We start from the raw sequence: 5,970 nt of genomic DNA on the forward strand, positions 1-5,970 counted from the left end.
AATTGGGTCATACTGCTAATCCAGCTTCAAGCAAGCACATGACTCCAGAGAATGGCAGAGCAAGACAGAAAGACACACATTGGGATTGATACATGAAATGAAAATAAATCCCATCCTGGCTAACACGGTGAAACCCCGTCTCTACTAAAAAAAATACAAAAAATTAGCCGGGCGAGGTGGCGGGCGCCTGTAGTCCCAGCTACTTGGGAGGCTGAGGCAGGAGAATGGCGTGAACCCGGGGGGGCGGAGCTTGCAGTGAGCCGAGATCGCGCCACTGCACTCCAGCCTGGGGCACAGAGCAAGACTCCATCTCAAAAAAAAAAAAAAAAAAGAAAAGAAATTGCTTTCTTCTTTGAACCGTCATATTTTTTAGATTTTTTTTGTTTTAGTAGTTTAAGCTGCATGTATATGAGGTACTCCTAGGGAAGGTTTTCCTCTGTGATCACACACACACACATACACGGAGGGAATATTCATCTAAAGGATGTTGTAGGATTTGTGTGGGATGACTGGAACCATGGCTGCTATCTTGTGACCATGAGGGGAGGTAGCTGGTGGTTCAAAACTGCCCTGCTAAGTGAAAATGGAATAGGAAGGCTGTAAACAGCCCATATCTTTCTTAACCTTGTTGAGCCATTGAATTGACGAACTTTGCATCTGTCCTGTCTCAGGACTTCTTGTTAAGAAAGATGGTAAATTTTTCATATCGTTTAAAGATTTGACCTTTAAATTTTCAGTAATAGTCCTTACAGTGATGGCTTCCAAACAGAAAATTAAAATTTTTAAAAATGCTATCCTAACTGATTCTGTCAATGTACTCAAGTGCAAAGAAATTACATGTTTAACCTCTCATAGAATTAGAAGAAAAAAATTTCATGTTATTTTAAGTATGTTCAGTTCTTTTATTAACTCATATTGATTTCCCCCCTCCTCCTTACTCTTGCAACCAAGATAATTTGCATCTAAGAGGTTTTATTTTATTTCCACTGATATGTTTAGAAATTACTATATCTGAGGCAGGTATGTCGGGAAAACATACACTACCACCCCTTTGCAGAAATGAGGGCTTATTGCAGCAGCTACTCGCCCTTGTAATGCTTCCTGCTTGGAGACTCGAAGGACTACACTGAGCAGGTGGAATAAAGTTGGATGGAAGGCTCAACTTCCAAGCAGTCAGGAGTAGGACTGCTCTGAAGCACTGTACGGACTGGGACCTGCAGCAGGGCTGGGAGCCGAGTGTGGAGGAAATGCCTTTTGCAGGTCAGTGGTGCCCCCTTGCTGTTCTGTGCTGCACAGCCACATGAGGCCATCCCAGATTAGAGGGCGCCCATGTCCAGTATCTTAAACCAATTACTTCCATCTCCATTGCTTCCTCTAAAGCCTCACTCTTAGTTCTACACAGTAACACCGCCTGGAAACTCCCCAAGGCCACCGAGCTCAAACTAACAGGTTTGTGATGTGGGCAAACTCCTTAGATGATCTCAAAATGAAAGAAGAGGCTGTTCACTGGAGGTAATAGCAAATCCCCTTTGTTCCTCTCTTGGCAGATGAGGGCCTTTGCTCTCTCCCTAAGGGTTCCGCCTGTCACCATCTGTGCACCCACTGTGGAAGGGCCAGCGCTAAGGTAAATTTCCATTTATTTCCTGCCAGCAGATGGCTCCTCCTTTTGGTCTCATCTTGAATTGTTTGCCAGACCAGCCAATTAGTCTCCTCACCCTTCCTGAAGCGTCCCAGGGAAGCAATATCATCACCAGCAACCTATCATTATCCCACTTCTTCTAAGCACTGTGATTCTAAATGGCCGCCATGGAACAGAAGCTCATTTGCACATGGCTCTTTAACCCTTACTTGAAAGACCTCAATTTGACATTCTCTCTCTCTCGCTCTCACACTCATATACAAATGCACACTCATACACAGTACCTGCAACCTGATCCAGGATAGGAAACAAAATGACAGTATGCGGCATTCAAGAATAAATTTAAAAATAAGATATAATTTCAGACGAACTGCAGAAGGAAAAACATAGTAATTATATTTTCTGATCCCCACTGAGGACACAATAAAAACTTTTTTTTAGGCAAGGCACGGTGGCTCACGCCTGTAACCCCAGCACTGTGGGAGGCCGAGGCAGGTGGATCACAAGGTCAGGAGATTGAGACCAGCCTGACCAACATGGTGAAACCCCAACTCTACTAAAAATACAAAAATTAGCCAGATGTGGTGGCGGGTGCCTGTAATCCCAGCTACTTGGGAGGCTGAGACAGGAGAATCTCTTGAACCAGAGAGTCAGAGGTTGCAGTGAGCCGAGATCGCACCATTGCACTCCAGCCTGGCGACAGAGCAAGCAAACAAACAACCACTTTATTTTTATTTTTAATTTTTATTTATTTTATTTTATTTTATTTTTATTTTTATTTATTTATTTTTGAGACAGATTCTTGCTGTGTCGCCAGGCTGGAGTGCAGTGGTGCGATCTTGGCTCACTGCAACCTCCGACTCCCAGGTTCAAGAGATTCTCCTGCCTCAGCCTCCCGAGTAGCTGGGATTACAGGCACCTGCCACCACACCCGGCTAATTTTGTATTTTTAGTAGCGTCAGGGTTTCACCATGTTGGCCAGGCTGGTCTTGATCTCTGGCCTCATGATCCGCCCACCTCCGCCTCCTGAAGTTCTGGGATTACAGGCATGCATCACCGCATCCAGCCAAAAAACGTTTTTTGTTTTTTTTTTTACTTTGTGAATTTGTTCGTATGAAAGAAATCTTTTAAGGATATAAAATCAAATTGCATTGAGTTACATTTAATAAAGTATCTTTATCAGAAAAGAGTGTATAGAATGACACTGGCAGGATTCTTCATCCCCCCAGTCCAGGATGAATGATGACCTTCCAGGCTAGGCCAAGGAGATTCTCCCAGCGCTATTCTTAGAAACATCAACAAGGCCCTTGTGCACTTGTTTTAAGGTTTTTCACCTTCAGACATTCCTGCCTGATGCCTAAAGAAGACATGTTATTCAGGGCATCCCATTTGAATACTGTATCTCCTTGGATGCTTAAGCAAAGTGTCTGTAAAGCTAGACAGAGGGGACAGCTGCTTCCATCCATGGAGCAAGGGAGCAATGACGAGATGATGGAGGTTAAAGGTATTTGTGAGGCAGACACAGCATCTGTGCAGAGGGGTAGAGGTATTTGTTTTTCCACTTTTCTGCTCTTGTTACCACAACTTCCTTGTGTCCTGTGATTATTGCACATGAGCTAGAGTAGCAGGGGAGGTTCAGTTCCTCTTGGTGGTTGAGGTGGCAGGTGAGAAGGCATAGACATGGGACGAACCCCACTTTTGGGCAACCCCCACTCTGAGGCAAGGGTGGGAAGAGCTCACTTTCCCATAAATAATCGCTGGGCTGGTGTCCTTCAGTATAAGTGAATATAAGCAAAGTCCCAAGAACAGTGCCTGGCACATAAAATGCAGTAGCTCAGGGTGGGCTATAACCACTTGCATCTTTAGAGCAGTGCCGTGTGCCAGCATGCCCTCAACAAACATTTGCTCAATGAAGGACTGTACAGCTCTGTGCCACCTGGCAGCTCCAACTGTCCCAGCAGATCTTCCTCTTCCTTTGTTCTTTTCCTTGCAACCTTTGCAATAAAGGGGGGCATTGGCCCAATAGTTAACTCCCAAATCTTGAACAAAGGGGATTACCCCTGTTCCAAACTGGGAAGCTTCTAGCTTTGTGGTGAGCTAGGGACTGCTGTCAACAACTAGAGATTAAAGGAAGCTGAAACCAGCTGGAGAATAAAGAAAACTGCTGCAAGCAAGTCACTGCAGGAAGTACCAGTGGTCTCCAAAAATGCAGTTGCACCAGATTTTACATACAATAGGGAGGCTTGGTCTCTCTAGAGAGGAGAGAGTCAAGTATTCTTCTGAGAAGGAACCAACTCCTGTAAATCAGGAAACCTCAGGCTCTCACTGGCCAAGGAGCAATGGGACACCTCCCCAAGGTGATTCATTGGCTCCCTCTGAACCCAGAAGTTCAAGCCTATGGTGCACCTTTTTTGGAGCCTCTTCTCTTACCCTAGTCCCCAAGAATGTGCTCTGTGAGCAGGTTACACCCTTCACAAGACCCTTTCATGCCCTGTGACTCCCTTCCCCATTGTTTGCATAGTCTGGCAGCTTCTGCCACTTTCCCTGGTAAGCCATCCCTTAAAGTGAACCCTCTTCTGTCAACCACCAGGGACTCATTTCACACACACACCTGTCTTTCTGGAGCCTTTTAATCCACAGCCTTCAATCCTATAAACCAGTGGGAGATCTGCAATTAGATTTGGAAACCAGTCTTGTCCACTGACTCAACTCGAGAATTGCTCTTTCCATTTCTCTCGTTCCCCTCACTTCAGCCTCACAAGGGGCCGTCTGAGGGAGAGCTCTCTATTTCTAAAGAGACAAGTTTGAAATTAAATTTGCTTAATTAAAAATATGAAAATTTAAAATTAAATTTAAATTGCTGGCAGCCAACTGCTTCATGGGTACAGGGTTTTCTCTGGGGGTGAAGGAAACGCTTTGTAACCGAATAGAGGTGGAAGTTGCACAATATCATGAATGTACCAAATGCCAATGAATTGTACACTTTAAAATGGTTACTTTGGCCAGGCCTGGTGGCTCACACCTGTAATCCTAGCACTTTGGGAGGCCAAGGTGGGCAGATTGCTTGAGGTCAGGAGTTCGAGGCCAGACTGGCCAACTTGGTAAAACTCCAACTCTACCAAAAATACAAAAATTAGCCTGGCATGGTGGCACACGCCTGTAATCTCAGCTACTCGGGAGGCTGAGGCGGGAGAATCACTGGAACCCAGGAGGCAGTGAGCTGAGATCGTGCCACTGCACTCCAGCCTGGGCGACAGAGTGAGTGAGGCTCTGTCTCAAAAAAAAAAAAAAGTTAACTTTATGTTATGTGAATTTCACCTCAATTAAAAAAATTAAATCACTTTCCCCGCCAAATATTGGCTCAGATGCTCAAGCAAACAGGTTCAGGGAGATGCTCTGAATCGTGGAATGAGGAAATACCAAGGAGGAGCTGATGGGGTTTGGTCTTCTTACAGGCCCATTGCAGAGGCTGAGAGGGCAACAAGGAAGGGAGAGGAAGAATAGGCCGAGCCACCCACCTGGCAACAGATTCTGAACAGGGGAGAAAGGGTGAGTTTCATCAGCTTGCCATTGAGAATGGAACTACCTGACATTTACCTATTACAGAACAACAACATTACTTTTTTTGTGGAGTCCCTTTGGTTGGGTTGATGACAACTGGCCATTCAGGTTCCCTGCATTAAGACATTCATCCCATAAGCAAACAATGCTTTGAGTCTGGCAGCCAGCCCCTAGAAGAGTTCAAAGACTAGTGAATAAGACATCAGCATTCACAGTGGGTTTCCTTTGGCCTCTGCCTTCAGGAGAAACTTCTGGAGGCAGGCCAGGCACGGTGGCTCACGCCTGTAATCCCAGCACTTTGGGAGGCTGAGGCGGACGGACCATGAGGTCAAGAGATCGAGACCATCCTGGCCAACATGGTGAAACCCTGTCTCTACTAAAAATACAAAAAAAATTAGCTGGGCATGGTGGCGCACGCCTGTAGTCAGCTACTCCAGAGGCTGAGGCAGGAGAATTCCTTGAACCGGGGAGGCAGAGGTTGCAGTGAGCTAAGATCAAGCCATTGCACTCCAGCCTGGCAACAGAGTGAGACTCCATCTCAAAAAAAAAAAAAAAAGAAAAGAAAAAGAAACCTCTAGAGGCATTCTGCAGCTGGGGTGTGGTAGTCAGAGAAAATAGATGAAGATTTGTTAAATGTAAAGTTTAGATAAAGGGCAAGTGCTTTTGAAAATAAATTTTAATTGACCAGTATAAGGGTATATATTTATGGTGTACAACATGATGTTTTGAAATATGTATACATTGTGGAATGGATAAATTGAGATATACAT

At 45.0% G+C, this 5,970-nt stretch overlaps 1 long non-coding RNA gene across 1 annotated transcript; it reads left to right on the forward strand.

The window, feature by feature from the left end:
- The first annotated feature begins 1,020 nt into the window (after positions 1 to 1,020).
- Positions 1,021 to 5,595, forward strand: LOC102116374 (uncharacterized). Its single transcript, XR_282188.5, has 3 exons — positions 1,021 to 1,260; positions 1,548 to 1,624; positions 5,095 to 5,595. It is a non-coding gene; the product is annotated as an uncharacterized lncRNA (long non-coding RNA).
- Positions 5,596 to 5,970: the final 375 nt, after the last annotated feature.

This window comes from Macaca fascicularis, chromosome 11, assembly GCF_037993035.2.
Source record: "Macaca fascicularis isolate 582-1 chromosome 11, T2T-MFA8v1.1".
Classification (NCBI taxonomy): domain Eukaryota; kingdom Metazoa; phylum Chordata; class Mammalia; order Primates; family Cercopithecidae; genus Macaca; species Macaca fascicularis.